Source organism: Moschus berezovskii, chromosome 1 (assembly GCF_049115385.1).
Source record: "Moschus berezovskii isolate FMDL1 chromosome 1, NW_MosBer_1.0, whole genome shotgun sequence".
NCBI classification, from domain to species: domain Eukaryota; kingdom Metazoa; phylum Chordata; class Mammalia; order Artiodactyla; family Moschidae; genus Moschus; species Moschus berezovskii.
In genome coordinates this window covers 111097111-111117439 of record NC_142460.1, presented here as the reverse complement: position 1 = coordinate 111117439, position 20329 = coordinate 111097111, and positions in this window count along the sequence as shown.

Here is a 20329-nt window from a genome sequence, read left to right as displayed (position 1 = left end):
CAACATGCCCTCCAGCAGCTGGACTCAGCTACAAGAAGAGAAGCCCAGCCACTATTGGAGTTTTTCCCTGTGACAGTTAATAAATCTGGAGTCTCAGGGCAATCACTCCACCTGTAAAACACCTTCTCTACATCTCAGGCACAAATGAAAGTCAGACATGCACAAGTAGGAATTTCTTTCAGAAAACATGGCTAAGCTTCCACCCTTGGCAGTGACTGAGTAGCTCCCATCGGACCAAGCTCTTATGAATAAAACTATAAACTTTGGACTGAATAATATAAAACAACTACTCAAGGCACCAGTGTGAAAATAATGCTTCCCAGATATGAGACAGCAATACAATAGACATACATAGAAAAAGAAATAGTATGAGGTAAGTATCCCACTTTAATGGCTAAGAGAAGGACACAGTTGGTATGCAAAGTGGCTAAAATCCAGAAAGATATCCCAGATTAGTAAGGGACCAGAATACACAGCATGGGGGCAGCCACAATAGATAGTGAAGCAGAGAATCGTAGGAAGAAGAGAGGGACAAAAGAGTCCCAAATTCTGTAAATAATTCTGCTCAAATTTCTGGCTTACCCCAAACTACACATTCAAGAGGGCAGATTCTAAGCAGCCCATTTAAGGCTAAAAAGAACAATTGAAACTATGGAACTATGAATTCAGAGCTTGAGTCTGAGTTCTCTTTATAGGAATATAACAGATTCTAAAGTCTGTACCATACATAACATCCAATATATATTCCAAAAGTACATGATATATTAAAAGTAGGAATATATGACCCATTTGCATCAGAAAACAATCAACAAAGCCCAAACTCAACATAATGCAGATGTTGGGATTACCAGGCAAGTGTTTTTAAGCAACTACTTTAAATATGCTCAATAAAGTAAAGGAAAATATGCTTCATTTTGTGAAAAAGTAGGAAATATCAGAGAAAAACAGATATATAAACAAGAACCAAATGGAATTTCTTGAAATAAAAACAGAAATAAAATATCTGATATAAAACAATCAATGTGCTTAACATTAGGAAAAAAATGTCTAAGAAAGCATTATTAAATAAAAAAATTAGTAGAAATTATCAGACCTGAATAAATACAAGAGAAAAAAACAGATTCATAAGTTAATAATGCCTCAGGAGTCTTTTGGACAATACAAAAAGGTATAAAATACATATTATTGGAATCTTATAGGGACTTTCAGATAAAATATAAAGATATAAGAGCCCAAGATTTCCCAAGTTTGGTGAAAGACAAATTTATAAAGATTTAGGCAGAGTAAGTACAAACAAATGCCTCCAAGTACATCAGTCATACTGCTAATGACCAAAGATTAAGAGATAATAAATCTGGAAAGCAGCCAGAGAAAAATGACACATTGAATACAGAAAAACAAAAATTCAAACACTGGCTTATCAGAAAAAATTGGGACCCAAAGATAGCTGACCTGTGCAAAAGATGGCCCATAAACAGACATGGGAGTGAGAATAAGGAAAATACAACAATTTAACAGAATTATAGAGGTGATAATGGAGAAATATTGGACATTCAAGATTATATGATGCAGTCAAACATTACAGATGAAGATGAAATTTAAGAATGAAAATTTCACCATGAGCCATAAAATGATAGAGAATGATGGCATTAATATGGCATGTTTTATCATAGGGTATATTATGAAACAGTAATATCTGAATTTGAACTTGTACAAACCATGCTTCTCCCATAGGTGGTACCATATAAAAAAGCCTATGCCCTATGCTTCTGCACCTACTCCCCTTCCCAAACTACACAAGTACTTTCATCTATCTAATAGGTCACAAAGAGTCGGACACAACTGAGCAACTGAACTGAACTGACAGGATTAGAGAACTACTCCTATACAGTCTCTAATCCTCAGTCAGTTCAGTTCAGTTGCTCAGTTGTGTCCAACTCTTTGAGACCCCATGAATCGCAGCACTCCAGGCCTCCCTGTCCATCACCAACTCCCGGAGTCTACCCAAACCCATGTCCATCAAGTCGGTGATGCCATCCAGCCATCTCATCCTCTGTCGTCCCCTTCTCCTCCTGCCCCCATCCCTCCCAGCATCAGGGTCTTTTCCAATGAGTCAACTCTTCGCATGAGGTGGCCAAAGTATTGGAGTTTCAGCTTTAGTATCAGTCCTCCCAATGAACACCGAGGATTGATTTCCTTTAGAATGGACTGGTTGGATCTCCTTGCAGTCCAAGGGACTCTCAAGAGTCTTCTCCAACACCACAGTTCAAAAGTATCAATTCTTCGGCGATCAGCTTTCTTCACAGTCCAACTCTCACATCCATACATGACCACTGGAAAAACCATAGCCTTGACTAGATGGACCTCAGTTGGCAAAGTAATGTCTCCGCTTTTTAATATGCTATCTAGGTTAGTCATAATTTTCCTTCCAAGGAGTAAGCGTCTTTTAATTTCATGGCTGTAGTCACCATCTGCAGTGATTTTGGAGCCCCAAAAAGTTCTCTTTTTTTATAATATAGCTATATATTTCAAAAACCTCTAAAATATTTATGTGCTTTCACATAATAATTTCAGTTTGATTAATTTAGTCCAGACAAATATTTACACATAGGATATTCATCAGACTTTACTTACACAAATTTTTTAGGAATAGCAGCAGAAGTACAGGCATAATTTAATGACTATGGGAGATTTTCAAAGTGAAAAAACCTACCACTAAAACATCATGTGTGTCAAAGTTGTTTTATCCATGATGTATAAAAATGTTTATGGCATAAAGTTGAATTTTTTTCAAGAATTCCCATTAACACTGTCTGAGTTATGTTAAAAACATAACTGGAAAGAAAATGCCAAAATGTCCATACTGCCTGTCTCTGGGTTGTAGAATAATTGTTTGGCTTTGTTGAGTTCTGTTTCTACTTTGTGGGTAACTTGCAAATGTTTTACAAGGACCATGTATTATTTTACAACAGAAAATAAAAGGATAAAAAATAAACTTGATTCCTAGAAAAACCAGCTCCGTGTTCAGCTGTGAGTTGCCACTGAAGTAATGAGGTGTGGGTGGGAAGCTGGAGCCAGGTGCAACAGTGGATCAGAAACTAGACAGGGAATCAAAAATCCAGCCTTACACTGCTAGCAGTGTGAGAGTCAGGACACTCAGGATTTAGGGAAATCAGAAAACTGGCAGTCACAGACTAATGACATATAAGCAAAGGAAAATCAGGTGGATAAAATAGGATAGGTGATTATGCATTCAAGCTTAAAGTGAGAAAACAAGAAAAGAATAACAAGCACAAGGAGAGCCAAGGAGGGGGCAAGGAGATGCTGAGGGCGGGTGTCCTCAGCATAAGGCTTCACACGTGGTCTTGGTTAGAAAAGAAACCAGTCTAAGGATCTGGTCAGTTCAGAGTCCACACAGGAAAGCAGGTAGATCAGCAAACCCAACGGGAAAAGCAGTAAAGACAAAGTGTGGATTTCAGTACTCTCATGTAGCCAACACCGGGGAAGAAAGGGTGAGGGGAGAGAAGGCGGGAGACAGAGAATGAACTTAAGAGTCCCTGAAAATTGTTGCCTAAGGAAGCAAACCAGTGCAGAAATCGGGGCACTGGGACTCTACTTATCTGTAACATAGCTTCTTCACAAGCATATAACCTAAAATGTTATTATTGATGAAAGAAGAATATGTTAAATCCTAGAGTATATGTATTTAATATATGTAGTAAATATGATGCTTATTAACTGCAAAACATTTATTTTACAGTCTAAGAATAATCTATATTCTGTTTCCATTATGGAAGTGTGTAGACATTTATTATATTTTTCAGACTATAGTTCTCTAAAATACTTCCAATTATGTTCTTGCTAACATTCTATTTGAGATGTGCCGAGTATGAGAACTTGCTGACTACATACTCTTGATCTATTTTAGACGTCTGCTGCAGGGTCATCTTTTGGAGGGCTCACAAGCACACAACTGAAAATGTACAATCTATTATTCACCTACAACTAATGCAAAGTGAACAGGGGATCTATAGATACTATCCCATGTCTTCTCAGCTTTTCACAAAATAGAGAGACACCCTGGCCCCAGCACTGCACCTGTAATATCCCTACTTCCCTCATGCCAATGTCAATAACAGGAAAAAAGTCCCTATGACAATTTCTTTCAATTTTGGATTTATCTCAATCAGATATATCATTAGTTATATTCAGTTCATTTAAAATTAACCACATCTTCTATTCAAGTAATGCTGCTGGAATTGACCTAGCATGTCTGCAGAGATAATAAGATTAAGGTGAATGGAGTAATGAATAGTATAACACGGCCTAATTATATACCATACTCCCATCCACCTTAATTTGAGAAAAAAGCAGAAACTGGATGGAATTCAAAAGGCAGCAGATTGAAAATGGATAAAAAGACTTTTTATGTGGTGCATAATCAGCTTTCAGAATTCACTGCTGCAGGATATTTCTCGGGCTAAAATTTAGTAAAGTTTCAAGATAAGAATAAGAATGGCATCTGTGGGTACACTAGCTGGATGTGAATTTATGGAAGCTATCAATCCTCATGCTGGTAGCCATAAAATCATCACCAGCTGGTGCTGGGATGGAAACCCTCCCTGTGGTATCCCACTGCACTATTGGCCAGATGCATGATGTGCTGTTGTTGTTGTTGTTGTACAAAGACGAAAAAACCCAGAAAGCCTGAGGTATTAGCCTTTGCCAAAGGAAAGATTGTGCACATGATGGAAACTTTCAAGAAAGCCCTGCACTGTGTTCATTGAGTCTCTTAGTATCCTCTTCTATCTGTTTTTTGATTAAATGACCTTTTCCCTCATCGTGATAAAACACAATGATTCTTCTTTTCCACGGAGTTTATTCAATGTTATCACTGAATTAGTGTATGGTGCTGCTGCTGCTAAGTCATTCAGTCATGTCCGACTCTGTGTGACCCCATAGACGGAAGCCCACCAGGCTCCCCCGTCCCTGGGATTCTCCAGGCAAGAACACTGGAGTGGGTTGCCATTTCCTTCTCCAATGTGTGAAAGTGAAAAGTGAAAGTGAAGTCGCTCAGTCGTGTCTGACCAGTAGCGACCCCATGGACCGCAGCCTACCAGGCTCCTCCATCCATGGGATATTCTAGGTAAGAGTACTGGAGTGGCTTGCCATTGCCTTCTCTGGAATTAGTGTATACTTCATTTATTAGAAATGCAAGTAATCTCTGCTGTGAATATCCAGACTACCATTCACTTAATAATGGCAGGTCCCAATCGTCCCCCTTTTAAAGGGGTAACAATGGCAATGGTGGTGACTGGGTCTTTTGTTAATGGACAGCATGGCAGGTCTATTTGTTGGCATTCTCCCTGACATCCTGAGGCCCTTAATTCTGTCTGACAGATTCAGGCCATGCTCCAGATCTCACAAAAGAGGTGAGAGGGAATATCGATCTGCCTTTTATTGTTGGTGATTTACTGTTCCATTCCTTTAGCAAATTTAAACACACATGCACACATATGAGCGTGCATCTCTGAGGTCACAGCTGCTAGATGGCGGAGTAATGAGTGATTATTTTTTATCTCTCCTAAGCTCTGTAAGTAACTTCTCTTGTGGATTCGTGATAGTCCTGCAGATTAAGTCAAATAAATAATATCTTCTCACCTTAAGATCAAAGAGTTCGTAAATATGGTAATAAACATCTGCTTAAAATAGAAACTCATACATATTGAAAGCTTGCAGAAAGCTTTTCTGACCATTCTATAGTCTACAACAAACTTGAAGTATGTCATTTTGGAGTATTCTGACAAAGTGTAAATAATGCACAAGGTAGGGAATTCCCTGGTAGTCCAGAGGTACAGAATAGGCCTTGCAATGCAGAGGATCAGGTTTGATCCCTAGTTGGGAAAATATGAGCCCATACGCCTTGGAGCCACTAGGCCTGTGTAACACCACTAAGGACTAAGCCCATGTGCCACAACTAAGACAAGACACAACCAAAGAAACAATAAACATTTGAAAATCGTGAAGCTGTTTCTTCCCTGGGGCCCTAATGGTCATCATATATATTGCAAGTCTTAAATGATGCTGCATAAGGACACTGCTCATTCTAGGGATGTTGCCATTGCATAGAACGCTTTTGAACTTATTTCTCTCCTACCCCAAATTCCTGTTTCTTCATTGTCTTATATACGTACATCATTTTTAGCCTCGAAATATGGTATAAGCAAGTTATATTATTGTATTAGTGTGCTCACGCTGGGGTAACTTATAGCAGAGACCGGGTAACTTACAAAACAGAGGTGTATTTCCTCATGATTCTAGAGGCTGGCAGTCTGAGACCAAGGTTCCAGGAGGGTCGATTTCCAGGGAGGCCTCTTTTCCTGGTTTGGTTTCCTCTTTTCCTGGTTATGATCACCTTACTTTATCCTCACGTGGTTTTTGCTCTGTGTGTTCACAGAGAGAGTGAACTCTGGCGTCTCTTCTCATTATTTGAACGCCAGTACTGTCAGATCAGGACCTCCACTCTTATGACCTCATTTAATATTAATCACGTCCTTAAAGTTCCTACCTCCAGGTATAGTTATAATGTGGTATTAGAATTGTAAAAGAACTTTAGGGGAACATAATACAGTCCATAGTAGCCATCTTGTTTATTTGGCTTAATCTCTCCAAATTTATTTTTCCTGAATAAACAAATATCACATTTCCTCTTGAGAGAGATGACATGTCTTACTTAGATAAGTGTCAGTTCTTAGAACAACATATCATAGGCTCTTAAGGCAATTTCAAAAGAAGTTCTAGACAAGTGTTGAAAAAATGTAGCATTAGCCAGACTAGTTTCCTAAAATGTCTATATTCTTATCTAGAGAGAATAAGTTATAAGAATGAATTATTTTTATTTGTTCATTTACAAAGGTCTTATCCTACCAATACTTCATTATTCAAAAGGAAAATGTAAATATCCCTTTGCTAATAGCAGCTATAAACTCTGGACAAAATATTAAAAGCCATGTCTTGAGGGCAGATTCTAAAAAGAAATTTTCACTAGAAGAAAATATAAATAATACAGTGTATCTTTTCTGTCCCTATGGATTTGGCTCAGAGAAGAGTGGATAAAATTCTTATATTCTGATAGAAAACCCTCTGTCTCGGTGTCCTGAGGAATCAAGGAATGGATCCAGAAACCAGAAATGGTAGAGAATGTGAGGGAATCACGGAAGACAGAGCTGGACAAGGGACTCTCCAAACTGTGTAGTAAGTGAACTCTGTGCTGGTCTCTGGATGAGCCTGCACTGTGGGTGCCTGGGGGAAGCTACCAGCAGACCAGCCCAATATAAAAGAATTAAACTTAGATTCACCCACCACAGGCGAGCCAGAATTTGCAATTTGAATCTGACCAAGTAAATTAGCTGCAGAAACAAAAGGATCAGTACAGTTGAAGGAATACAGCAGAATCTACAGCCTACATGTACAATGTTTAAGATGCAATCCAAATTATGTTATATACAGATAACCAAGAAAATATGAGAGATTTTCACGGGGAAAGACAATCAACAGATCCAACCCTGACGTGATTCAAAGTTGGAATTATGAGACAATGACTTTAAAGCAGGTGATATAGACGAACATTCAATTCAATGAGGTAAAATAAAATACACTTGTGAAAAACCAACAGATAGGAAATACTAGCATAGAAAAAGAATACAGAACAACCAAACAGAAATTTTAGAAGCAAAAATTACAGTGCTAGAAATTCAAATGTCTTTAATTGGACTTATTAATAGAATGAAGATTACAGAGGAAAGTATTCAGCGCACTTGGAAGATAGGTCAATAGAAGTTATTCAGTCTGAACAAAAGAGAGAAAACAGATTAAAAATAAAAATAAATGGCCACACAAAGACCTATAGTTGATCAAAATATCCACCATATGTGAAGATGTAGTCCAAAAAGAAAAAGAGACTGAAGTGAACAGAAAAAAGTCTAAAAAATGACTGAAAAGTTCACAAATTTTGTGAATGGCAGATTCTAAAAGCCAAGCAAATTTCAAGCAGAATTACTACAAAAAAAAAAAAAAAGAGAGAAATAAAACAAAACACTACTCCTTATCTACCAAGAATTAACACATTATACTCAAACTAGTGGCAAATGATAAGAAAAAAAAATCTTAAGAAAATTAAAACTTTTATTTAAAATTAACAAGTAAAACAAAATAGTTGAGAGGAAAAGATATGAACAGATACTCATAGAAGATAAAACCAAAAATGGTCAATTAAAAAAAAACATGTTATTTATTAATAATCAAGGAGATTCTAATTAGGTGGCAGTAAGATAACATTTTATTTCCATCAGATTAGCAAAAATTAAGATACCTGAAAATATGATATCTAAGTAAGAATGAAGATGAATGGAACTCACATTGCTGTGAGAGATAAACTGGTAAAACCATGTTAGATAGAAATTTTGCAATATCATATAAATTAAAGATGCAAATATACTACTCTAGCAATTTTACTTATAGACATATACCTAGAACATTTCTTTTACAAATGCATAGTATTATGCATAAATATATTTTACAACATTGCTGATAATGTAAAATATCATCAAAAGGGATGAATCTATTATGTTATCATCAGAAAAAGAATATTATATGGCAGTGAAACAAAACTTAAAGCAGGTGTTTTTATAGATTAACATAGGTATATCTCACAAGCATAATGTTAAAGAAAACAACTGCATTTACATAAAAATTTAAAACATATACTATGAAACTATACAGTTGACCCTTGAACAACATGGGTTTGAACTGCATAGGTCCACTTATACGTGAAGCTTTTTCAATAAAATAGCAAAATATTTGAATATTGGCAACAATTCTTAAAAATCCAGAGATGAACTGGCACAGCCTTCAGTTCAGTTCAGTTCAGTCGCTCAGTCGTGTCCGACTCTCCACGACCCCATGAACCACAACACGAAAGGCCTTCCTGTCCATCAACAAATCCCGGAGTTCACTCAAACTCATGTCCATCGAGTCGGTGATGCCATCCAGCCACCTCATTCTCTATTGTGCCCATCTCCTCCTACCCCCAATCACTCCCTGCAGCAGAGTCTTTTCCAGTGAGTCAACTTGTCACATGAGGTGGCCAAAGTATTGGAGTTTCAGCTTTAGCATCACTCCTTCCAATGAACACCCAGGATCGATCTCCTCTAGAATGGACTGGTTGGATCTCCTTGCATTCCAAGGGACTCTCAAGAGTCTTCTCCAACACCACAGTTCAGAAGCATCAATTCTTCGGCGATCAGCTTTCTTCACAGTCCAACTCTCACATCCATACATGACCACTGGAAAAACCATAGCCTTGACTAGACGAACCTTGGTTGGCAAAGTATTGTCTCTGCTTTTTAATATGCTATCTAGGCTGGTCATAACTTTCCTTCCAAGGAGTAAGCGTCTTTTAATTTCATGGCTGCAATCAGCATCCGCAGTGATTTTGGAGCCCAAAAAAATAAAGTTTGACACTGTTTCCACTGTTTCCCCATCTATTTCCCAAGAAGTGATGGGACCAAATGCCATGATCTTCATTTTCTGAATGTTGAGCTTCAAGCCAACCTTTTCACTCTCCTCTTTCACTTTCATCAAAAGGCCTTTGAGTTCCTCTTCACTTTCTGCCATAAGGGTGGTGTCATCTGCATATCTGAGGTTATTGATATTTCTCCTGGCAATCTTGATTCCAGTTTGTGCTTCTTCCAGCCCAGCGTTCCTCATGATGTACCCTGCATATAAGTTAAATAAGCAGGGTGACAATATACAACCTTGACGTACTCCTTTTCCTATTTGGAACCAGTCTGTTGTTCCATGTCCAGTTCTAACTGTTGCTTCCTGACCTGCATACAGGCTTCTCAAGAGGCAGGTCAGGTGGTCTGGGATTCCCATCTCTTTCAGAATTTTCTATAGTTTATTGTGATCCACACAGTCAAAGGCTTTGGCATAGTCAATGAAGCAGAAATAGATGTTTCTCTGGAACTCTCTTGCTTTCTCCATGATCCAGCGGATGTTGGCAATTTGATCTCTGGTGCCTCTGCCTTTTCTAAAACCTGCTTGAACATCTGGGAGTTCACGGTTTATATACTGCTGAAGCCTAGCTTGGAGAATTTTGAGCATGACTTTACTAGCGTGTGAGATGAGTGCATTGTGCGGTAGTTTGAGCATTCTTTGGCATTCCCTTTCTTTGGGATTGGAATGAAGACTGACCTTTTCCAGTCCTGTGGCCATGGCTGAGTTTTCCAAATTTGCTGGTATATTGAGTGCAGCACTTTCATAGCATCATCTTTCAGGATTTGAAATAGCTCAATTGGAATTCCATCACCTCCACTAGCTTTGTTCGTTGTGATGCTCTCTAAGGCCCACTTGACTTCACATTCCAAGATGTCTGGTTCCAGGTGAGTGATCACACCATCGTGATTATCTTTGTCGTAAAGATCTTTTTTGTACAGTTCTTCTGTGTATTCTTGCCACCTCTTCTTAATATCTTCTGCTTCTGTTAGGTCCATACCATTTCTGTCCTTTATCGAGCCTATCTTTGCATGAAATGTTCCCTTGATATCTCTAATTTTCTTGAAAAGATCTCTTCTTTTTCCTATTCTGTTGTTTTCCTCTATTTCTTTGCATTGATCGCTGAGGAAGGCTTCCTTATCTCTCCTTGCTATTCTTTGGAACTCTGCATTCAGATGCTTATATCTTACCTTTTCTCCTTTTCCTTTAGCTTCTCTTCTTTTCACAGCTATTTGTAAGGCCTCCTCAGACAGCCATTTTGCTTTTTTGCATTTCTTTTCCATGGGGATGGTCGTGGTCCCTGTCTCCTGTACAATGTCACAAACCTCTGTTCAGAGTTCATCAGGCACTCTATCAGATCTAGACCCTTAAATCTATTTCTTACTTCTACTGTATAATCATAAGGGATCTAGTAACATAAAAAAAAAAAAACTAAGAAAAGTTAGGTATGTAATGAATGCATAAAATATATGTAGATACTAGTTTATCATTCGCTACCAAACATATACACAAATGTGTTATAAAAAGTTAAACTTCATGAAAATATGCATAAACAATTACAGACTATGAATGATGCCATTAACAGTGGAGAAAAGTGTAAACAAGTATAAAGATGCAGTATTAAATCATAATTGCATAAACTGTGGTCTATACTATACCACTGTAATTATTTTCTAGCTACCTTCTATTGTGGTGAGCTCAAGAGTTGGGAGTAAATGCTTATAACATGGTATGATGCTGACAATCTCCATGTGAGCAGTTTGTCTCTCCAGTAAACTGCATACAGCAGTAAAAGGTGATCTCTCACAGATCTTGTGTATTATTCATCATGTTTGGTGCAATACCATAAATCTTGAATAGTACCATGGAATGCAGATGATGGGCCACTAGTGATACTGGTATTCCCAAGAAGCAGAGAAGAGTCATGACATTGCAAGAAAAAGTTGAGTGGCTTCATGTGTACCATAGATAAAGGTCTGTAGCTGTGCTTACACATCATTTCAAGATAAAGATAAATTTAACCAGAGATCTGTTGGGGAAAAAAAAGGAATACTCATGAAGTGATCACTACAGCTACTACAGTGGGTGTTAAAACTGCATTATTTTGAAATACATTTTGCTCTTATATTGAAAGTGCAACTTTTATGTGGGGACAGGATTGACATACCTATGACCATAAGAAAGATATACTGATGGACTTTAGTAAAATTTGAGAAAAATTGAAGTCATTATATGACGAACAGCAAAATGAAGGAGAAGGATATAAAGTTGGAGAATCCAATGCCAGTAAAAGGGTAATTTAATCATTTTAGGAACAGGTTTGGCTCAAAAAATGTCAAGATAACAAGAAAAGCGGTTTCTGTTGATCAAGAGGCAGCGGAGGAGTTCTTCAGTTCAGTCGCTCAGTCCTGTCCGACTCTTTGCAACCCCAAAAATCACAGCACTCCAGGCCTCCCTATCCATCACCAACTCCCGGAGTTCACTCAAACTCATGGCCATCGAGTCGGTGATGCCATCCAGCCATCTCGTTCTCTGTCGTCCCCTTCTCTACCTGCCCCCAATCCCTCCCAGCATCAGAGTCTTTTCCAGTGAGTCAACTCTTCACATGAGGTGGCCAAAGTATTGGAGTTTCAACTTTAGCATGAGTCCTCCCAATGAACACCCAGGACTGATCTCCTTTAGAATGGACTGGTTGGATCTCCTTGCAGTCCAAGGGACTCTCAAGAGTCTTCTCCAACACCACAGTTCAAAAGCATCAATTCTTCGGCAATCAGCTTTCTTCACAGTCCAACTCTCACATCCATACATGACCACTGGAAAAACCATAGCCTTGACTAGATGGACCTTGGTTGGCAAAGTAATGTCTCCACTTTTTAAAATGATATCTAGGTTGGTCATCCATAACTGGGTATTTGTTTTGCTTTGGCTCCATCCCTTCATTCTTTCTGGAGTTATTTCCCCACTGATCTCCAGTAGCATACTGGGCAACTACAGACCTAGGGAATTCCTCATTCAGTATTCTATCATTTTGCCTTTTGATGACTGATGATAGAAGAAAGGTCTGATGCTGTAAAGAGCAATATTGCATAGGAACCTGGAATGTTAGGTCCAGGAATCAAAGCAAATTGGAAGTGGTCAAACAGGAGATGGCAAGAGTGAATGTCAACATTCTAGGAATCAGTGAACTAAAATGGACTGGAATGGGTGAATTTAACTTAGGTGACCATTATATATCTATTACTGTGGGCAGGAATACCTTAGAAGAAAGGGAGTAGCCATCATGGTCAACAAAAGAGTCCAAAATGCAGGACTTGGATGCAGTCTTAAAAATGACAGAATGATCTCCGTTCATACCCAAGGCAAACCATTCAATATTACAGTTATCCAAGTCTATGCCCCAACCAGTAATGCTGAAGAAGCTGAAGTTGAACAGTTCTATGAAGACCTACAAGACCTTTTAGAACTAACACCCAAAAAAGATGTCCTTTTCATTATAGGGGACTGGAATGCAAAAGTAGGAAGTCAAGAAACACCTGGAGTAACAGGAAAATTTGGCCTTGGAGCATGGAATGAAGCAGGGCAAAGCTAATAGAGTTTTGCCAAGAGAAGGCACTGGTCATAGCAGACACCCTCTTCCAACAACACAAGAGAAGACTCTACACATGGACATCACCAGATGGTCAACACTGAAATCAGGTTGATTATATTCTTGACAGTCAAAGATGGAGAAGCTCTATACAGTTAGCAAAAACAAGACCAGGAACTGACTGTGGCTCAGATCATGAACTCCTTATTGCCAAATTCAGACTGAAATTGAAGAAAGTAGGGAAAACCATTAAACCATTCAGATATGACCTAAATCATATCCCTTATGATTATACGGTGGAAGTAAGAAATAGATTTAAGGGTCTAGATCTGATAGATAGATTGCCTGATGAACTATGGACGGAGGTTCATGACATTGTACAGGAGACAGGGATCAAGACCATCCCCAAGGAAAAGAAATGCAAAAAAGCAAAATGGCTGTCTGAGGAGGCCTTACAAATAGCTGTGAAAAGGAGAGAAGTGAAAAGCAAAGGAGGAAAGGAAAGATAGAAGCATCTGAATGCAGAGTTCCAAAGAATAGCAAGGAGAGATAAGAAAGCCTTCCTAAGTGATCAGTGCAAAGAAATAGAGGAAAACAACAGAATAGGAAAAAGAAGAGATCTTTTCAAGAAAATTAGAGATATCAAGGGAACATTTCATGCAAAGATGGGCTCGATAAAGGACAGAAATGGTATGGACCTAACAGAAGCAGAAGATATTAAGAAGAGGTGGCAAGAATACACAGAAGAACTGTACAAAAAAGATCTTTACGACAAAGATAATCACGATGGTGTGATCACTCACCTGGAACCAGACATCTTGGAATGTGAAGTCAAGTGGGCCTTAGAGAGCATCACAATGAACAAAGCTAGTGGAGGTGATGGAATTCCAATTGAGCTATTTCAAATCCTGAAAGATGATGCTGTGAAAGTGCTGCACTGAATATGCCAGGAAATTTGGAAAACTCAGCGATGGCCACAGGACTGGAAAAGGTCAGTCTTCATTCCAATCCCAAAGAAAGGGAATGCCAAAGAATGCTCAAACTACCGCACAATTGCGCTCATCTCACTCCAAGCTAGGCTTCAGCAATATGTGAATCGTGAACTTCCAAATGTTCAAGCAGGTTTTAGAAAAGGCAGAGGCACCAGAGATCAAATTGCCAACATCCACTGGATCATGGATAAAGCAAGAGATTTCCAGAGAAACATCTATTTCTGCTTCATTGACTATGCCAAAGCCTTTGACTCTGTGGATCACAATAAACTGTGGAACATTCTGAAAGAGATGGGAATCGCAGACCACCTGACCTGCCTCTTGAGAAACCTGTATGCAGGTCAGGAAGCAACAGTTAGAACTGGACATGGAACAACAGACTGGTTCCAAATAGGAAAAGGAGTACGTCAAGGCTGTATATTGTCACCTTGCTTATTTAACTTCTATGCAGAGTACATCATGAGGAACGTTGGGCTGGAAGAAGCACAAGCTGGAATCAAGATTGCCAAGAGAAATATCAATAACCTCAGATATAACACCACCCTTATGGCAGAAAGTGAAGAGGAACTCAAAGGCCTTTTGATGAAAGTGAAAGAGGAGAGTGAAAATGTTGCCTGAAGCTCAACATTCAGAAAACAAAGATCATGGTATCTAGTCCCATCACTTCTTGGGAAATAGATGGGAAAACAGTGGAAACAGTGTCAGACTTTATTTTTTGGGGATACAAAATCATTGCGGATGCTGATTGCAGCCATGAAATGAAAAGACTCTTACTCCTTGGAAAGAAAGTTATGACCAGCCTAGATAGCATATTAAAAAGCAGAGACATTACTTTGCCAACCAAGGTCCGTCTAGTCAAGGCTATGGTTTTTCCCGTGGTCATGTATGAATGTGACAGTTGGACTGTGAAGAAAGCTGATCAGCGAAGAATTGATGCTTCTGAACTGTGGTGCTGGAGGAGACTCTTGAGAGTCCCTTGGACTGCAAGGAGATCCAACCAGTCCATTCTAAAGGAGATCAATCCTGGGTGTTCATTGGAAGGACTTATGCTAAAGCTGAAACTCCAATACTTTGGCCACCTCATGCGATGAGTTGACTCACTGGAAAAGACTCTGATGCTAGGAGGGATTGGGGGTAGGAGGAGACGGGGACGACAGAGAACGAGATGGCTGGATGGCATCACCGACTCGATGGACATGAGTTTGAGTGAACTCCGGGAGTTGGTGAAGGACAGGAAGGCCTGGCGTGCTGTGGTTCATGGGGTCGCAAAGAGTCGGACACGACTAAGCGACTCAACTGAACTGACCTGAAGTTGTTCATAAATTTCCTTCCAAGGAGTAAGCGTCTTTTAATTTCATGGCTGCAATCAGGATCTACAGTGATTTTGGAGCCCAAAAAACTAAAGTCTGACACTGTTTCCCCATCTATTTCCCATGAAGTGATGGGACCAGATGGTATGGTCTTAGTTTTCTGAATGTTGAGCTTCAAGTCAACCTTTTCACTCTCCTCTTTCACTTTCATCAAGAGGCTTTTGAGTTCCTCTTCACTTTCTGCCATAAGGTTCGTGTCATCTGCATATTGAGGTTATTGATATTTCTCCCGGCAATCTTGATTCCAGCTTGTGCTTCTTCCAGCCCAGCGTTCCTCATGATGTACTCTACATATAAGTTAAATAAGCACAGTGACAATATACAACCTTGACATACTCCTTTTTGTATTTGGAACCAGTCTGTTGTTCTATGTCCAGTTCTAACTGTTGTTCCCTGACCTGCATACAGGTTTCTCAAGAGGCAGGTCAGGTGGTCTGGTATTCCCATCTCTTTCAGAATTTTCCACAGTTTATTGTGATCCACACAGTCAAAGGCTTTGGCATAGTCAATGAAGCAGAAATAGATGTTTTTCTGGAACTCTCTTGCTTTCTCCATGATCCAGCGGATGTTGGCAATTTGATCTCTGGTGCCTCTGCCTTTTCTAAAACCAGCTTGAACATCTGGAAGTTCACGGTTCACGTATTGCTGAAGCCTGGCTTGGAGAATTTTGAGCAAATCTTTCCTAGCGTGTGAGATGAGTGCAATTGTGCGGTAGTTTGAGCATTCTTTGGCATTGTCTTTCTTTGTGATTGGGATGAAGACTGACTTTTTCCAGTCCTGTGGCCACTGCTGAGATTTCCAAATTTGTTGGCATATTGTATGTAGCACTTTCACAGCATCATCTTTCAGGATTTGAAATAGCTCCACTGGAATTCCATCACCTCCACTAGCTTTGTTTGAAGTGATTCTTTAAGGCCCACTTGACTTCACATTCCAGATGTCTGGCTCTAGGTGAGTGATCAAACCATCGTGATTTTCTTGGTCGTGAAGATCTTTTTTGTATAGTTCTTCTGTGTATTCTTGCCACCTTCTCTTAATATCTTCTGCTTCTCTTAGGTCCATACCATTTCTGTCCTTTATCTAGCCAATCTTTGCATGAAATGTTCCCTTGGTAGCTCTAATTTTCTTGAAGAGATCTCTTGTCTTTCCTATTCTGTTATTTTCCTCTATTTCTTTGCATGAAGCTACTCCGGCTCCGAGAGCGCAGAAGCGACAGCCGGCTCCGTGAACGACCACGCGCAGAAGTGTGGCCGAGAGGAGTTACCCCACGTCCAAGTGGCGGCAGCTGCGCGGGCGCAGGAGGGCCCAGAGGAGCTACTCCACGTTCAAGGTCAGGAGGGGAGGCGGTGAGGAGATACCCCTCATCCAAGGTAAGGTGCAGCGGCTGCACTTTTCTGGAGTAGCCCTGAAGAGATACCCCACAACCAAGGTAATGAAACCCAAATAAGATGGTAGGTTTTGCAAGGGGGCATCAGAGGGCAGACACACTGAAATCATAAACACAGAAAACTAGTCAATCTGATCACACAGACCACAGCCTTGTCTAACTCAAAGAAACTAAGCCATGCCATATGGGGCCACCCAAGACGGGTGGGTCATGGTGGAGAGGTCTGACAAATGTGGTCCACTGGAGAAGGAAATGGCAAACCACTTCAGTATACTTGCCTTGAGAACCCCATGAACAGTATCAAAAGGCAAAATGATAGGATACTGAATGAAGAATTCCCCAGGTCGGTAGGTGCCCAGTATGCTACTGGAGATCAGTGGAGAAATAATTCCAGAAAGAATGAAGGGATGGAGCCAAAGCAAAACCAATACCCAGTTGTGGATGTGACTGGTGATAGAAGCAAGGTCCGATGCTGTAAAGAGAAATATTGCATAGGAACCTGGAATGTTAGGTCCATGAATCAAGGCAAATTGGAAGTGGTCACGTAGACCAGTGAACTAAAATGGACTGGAATGGTGAATTTAAATCAGATGACCATTATATCTACTACTGTGGGCAGGAATCCCTTAGAAGAAATGGAATAGCCATCATGGTCAACAAAAGAGTCCGAAATGCAGTACTTGGATGCAATCTCAAAAACAACAGAATGATCTCTGTTCTTTTCCAAGGCAAACCATTCAGTATTACAGTAATCCAAGGCTATGCCCCAACCAGTAACACTGAAGAAGCCGAAGTTGAACGGTTCTATGAAGACCTACAAGACCTTTTAGAACTAACCCCCAAAAAGATGTCCTTTTCATTATAGGGGACTGGAATGCAAAAGTAGGAAGTCAAGAAACACCTGGAGTAACAGGCAAATTTGGCCTTGGAGCATGGAATGAAGCAGGGCAAAGGCTAATAGAGTTTTGCCAAGAGAACGCACTGGTCATAGCAAACACCCTCTTTCAACAAAACGAGAAGACCCTACACATGGACATCACCAGATGGTCAACACCTAAATCAGATTGATTATATTCTTTGCAGCCAAAGAAGGAGAAGCTCTATACAGTTAGCAAAAACAAGACCAGGAGCTGACTGTGACTCAGATCATGAACTCCTTATTGCCAAATTCAGACTTAAATTGAAGAAAGTAGGGAAAAGCACTAGACCATTCAGATATGACCTAAATCAAATCCGTTATGATTATACAGTAGAAGTGAGAAATAGATTTAAGGGACTAGATCTGATAGATTGCCTTATGAACTCTGGACAGAGGTTCGTGACATTGTACAGGAGACAGGGACCAAGACCATCCCCATGGAAAAGAAACGCAAGAAAACAAAATGGCTGTCTGAGGAGGCCTTACAAATAGCTGTGAAAAGAAGAGAAGCGAAAAGCAAAGGAGAAAAGGAAAGATACAAGCATCTGAATTCAGAGTTCCAAAGAATAGAAAGGAGAGGAGTTCTTAGATGCCATTTAAAAAAAAATCATCAAGAAGAAAGGATATCTGTGTGAACAGATTTTTTTATGCAGATGAAAATTCCCCTATTCTGGAAAAAGCAATTGCCACAAGCACATTTGTTAGTAACGAAGAGAAGTGTACATCATCATTTACATCAGGAAGGGATAAGCTAACTTGCTCTTTTGTGCACACACAATTGGTTTATGATCCAGACCACCCTTATAATCTCTAAGCAGTGAAGGAAAAAGTTATACAACAGCTGTGGTCTATTGGTTGTGTAACAGGAAGCCTTGGGCAATGAGAATTTTTCCTTGAAGATTTTATTCAAGAAAAAAACAAAGCTTCTTCTTGAATGGCTCCACTGATGCTTTGTCCCTGAAATCTGAAGTTTGTTATATATATATATATATATATATATATTGGACAATGACCTTGGCCATCCAGAATTCTATGAGATTAACAATAAAGTCATCAAAGTGGTCTTCTTGCACCCAAAGCAATCTCTAATTTTGCCTCTAGATCATGGGGTCATAAGGACATTTAAGGTTCATTACACATGGTACTCTATGGGAAAGACTGTCAACATTATGGAACAAAACACTGTCAGAGTATATGAATGTCTGTAAAGATTATACCATTGAAGATGCCATCATTGTTATAGAAAAAGCCGTGAAAGCCGTTAAGACTAAAACAATAAATTCTTGCTGGAGAAAACTGTGTCCAGATGTTGTGCATGACTTCACAGGATTTATGGCAGAGTCAATCAAGGAAATCATGAAGGAGATTGTAGATATTGGGGGAAAAAAATATATGTGCTGTGGAGAAAGGGTTTCGAGATATGCATCTTAGAGAAATTCAAGATCAAATAGAAATCACACTAGAAGAATTACTAGAAGAGGGGGTGGAGATGAGGGCTTCTGAACCAGGGCCAAATGATGAGAAGAAGACATAGAGAAAAACAATACCAGGAAACAAACTGACATTAGACAATCAGGCAGAAGGGTTCCAGTTATTCAAGACTGCTTTTGACTTTTTTTAATGACATGGACCCTTCTATAGTATTGGCACTGAAACTAAAGCAAATAATGGAAGGAGAATTGGTACCATATTGAAACATTTTGAGAGAACCGAAAAAGCAAAAAGTCAGACAGAAATTACGATATATTTCCCTAAATTACACATATTGTGCCAGCCTCTCCTGCACCCCCTTCCATCTCCTCCACCTTTTCCACTCTGTCACCCCTGAGGCAGCAAGACCAGCCCCTCCTTTTCCTCCTCAGCATATTCAAAATGAGGATGGTGAGGATGAAGGATCCACTTCCACTTAATGAATAATAAGTATCATGACATACAGTTAATAAAACTATGTTGTGCATGTATATGTTGTTCTGTGAAAATCTGATAACTGTATGGCAAGAATGGTACGAGACATTTTTGTGTTATCATCATTGTCACCTAAGTATTTATCATTCAGAACACCGTAAGAAAAAGTTGCATTGAAGTAGATAGATTCTCCTTCCATAGGCAGAAGGTGAGTAATACTTAATATAAATGATGTGTTATTTTCCTTACAGTTTTGTAACTTTGCTTTCAAAGAATTGCATTACTGTACAGCATGCCTCTCTCTCTTGTAACTGGTGAGACTACATATTAGCCCATCATTACAGGTAAGTGGGGATTTTTACTATAATGATGTTTCTAATACCGTTAGAATACCATAAATATTTCATAACGACTCATTCTTTAACATATAGGCTAGGCTACCATAAAACAGTCATGTTCTTGTTTCTTCATATCAGTGCATGAATCATTGTACCTGTAAACAAATATGAATCTCTTTTTCACATCATCTTTACATTTTGATTCTAGTGTTTGTAATACTTATAACATCTACAATGTTTGTACCATGTAAGATAATACTGATGCAAGTATTGACAG